Raw genomic sequence first — 1,894 nt, 5'->3', positions numbered from 1 at the left:
AAAGTTTTATATGCTGCCAAAGTGAGCACAATTATATATTAAAGTTTTAATAAATACAAAATTAAACAGTTACTTATTAATATAAATGACATTAAATAAAGCTTTAGGGAATTAAAATTAAAAATGAATCATTAATGTAAATTCATTTTATTTACAATTACATTTTGGGTACTTTATAATTCCAATGTCCAAGAAATCATATCAACTTACCTAATGCAAGTATTGTGGATGATATTAAGTTTTTTCTACTTCCCATATTTCATTAAAAATCCCAATTTTATTTAAATATATCTACAAAAATGCATCTTTAGTTTGTTGAAGGTGCTGCTTCTGTGATTTGGAATGATGAGAGTTTAAGATATTATTTAAAATATTATGATAGCTTCTTTTTAAAAAACCCTTTGACAAGAAAAGCAGCTAAGTTTGCCTTGATTCTTTGGGTTCCTTTTAACTGCATGTTTTAAATTCCATTGTGACGCCTGAAAGCAAACTTAATGGCCAATTGCAAACGGAATAACCATGTTTATGCTCATTTCCAGAAGAGGTACCCAAGACTGTACACTTACCATTTCTCAAATCCAAAACAAATGCCTGGAGTATGTGAAACACATGAGGAATGCAGAGGAAATCCCCAGCCCCACAATTTAGGACAAGGTGGGCCCAGCCTCTCCTCACTGTACTCCAGGGGTCAGGGGGGACCACATCTCCCTGTTTGAGACCATTCAAACCTCATGCATCCCTTCTTTCAGCCTTGTGTTCCCATCAGGCCATCCTTTGGTTTTAAAACTTAGATGGACAACCATAATTAAAATAAATAATTCATAAAAAATAAAATAAATATTATGATAAAATTTTCTCTTTACAAATAGCAGTTCCACAGACAAGATATGTTTATGGTATTATTAAGAAATATTATGTCTGTAAAGAGTTTAAAGATGTACATAAAATATGTATTGTGTGTATATGTATATTTGTATATATACATATATAAACATATATTTAGACATATATGTGTATATCAATATACATATTATATTATATTAAATAATACACAAAATCATATAAGATAATTTAAATATAAAAAACATTTCCTATGGGCAAAGAGTCATGGTAGATTTTATGTCTTCAACTTGGCTGAACCTTTTTTTTTTTCAGCGGAGGGTGTGAATACAGTCCCCCACTACCACAAATTATGCAGTCCAGTTTCCCACATTTGGGGGAAATTGCAGGGGTCAGCACATCCGGAGTGTAATGGATAAGCCTCACTCTGGGAAAACCACCTTCGTGATCATGGTATCTCCCCTGCCAGGTAAGTATGGCTGAACCATTTTAACTAAAAATTTAATCTAGTAGGCTGTTTCCTATTTACTCACGACCAGAAATTTAGTTCAATGCTAATAATAATGGAATTAAGTCAGTTCTACAAATTGTAAAATAAAATAAATTTTTCTTTATTATGTGAACTTGCCCAGAAGTGCAAGTATTATGAACAACTTTGAACACAAAGGCCACTTCAGGTAATGATCAGAGGACAATATTGTGTGCTGGGAATCATAAAGCTGATTGGTTGTATTCAAGGCAAGGTTCCTAGAATTTTTTTAAGTCTTGGCCTTCATCATTCAAAAATAATCAATAATAGAGATTTACAGAGAAACAGGCTACAAAATAAACACAAACATAGACATAAAATATTAAAAATTAAATTTAATTATAGTCTTTAGGGTTTCTAATTATATTATATTGCCATTCATAAGTAATAAAAGCTTGATTGTTAATCTTGTGCCTAATCTTAGCGTGTAAGCTTTAATTTATCATCATATAGTATAATGTTTGTAGAGGGCTCTGATAATTGACCTTGACTATTTTGAAGAAAATTCTTTAATACCCATTTTAT

At 31.0% G+C, this 1,894-nt stretch overlaps 1 non-coding gene across 1 annotated transcript; it reads right to left on the bottom strand.

Annotated features, from left to right (window-relative positions):
• Positions 1-1,155: 1,155 nt before the first annotated feature.
• Positions 1,156-1,317, bottom strand: LOC126002816 (U1 spliceosomal RNA). The gene has a single exon (XR_007493444.1). It is a non-coding gene; the product is annotated as a U1 spliceosomal RNA (small nuclear RNA).
• Positions 1,318-1,894: the final 577 nt, after the last annotated feature.

The sequence above is a fragment of the Suncus etruscus genome, chromosome 2 (genome assembly GCF_024139225.1).
Source record: "Suncus etruscus isolate mSunEtr1 chromosome 2, mSunEtr1.pri.cur, whole genome shotgun sequence".
In the NCBI taxonomy this organism is placed as follows: domain Eukaryota; kingdom Metazoa; phylum Chordata; class Mammalia; order Eulipotyphla; family Soricidae; genus Suncus; species Suncus etruscus.
The sequence above is the reverse complement of the archived record's forward strand: the minus strand, read 5'-3'. Positions and strand labels throughout refer to the sequence as shown.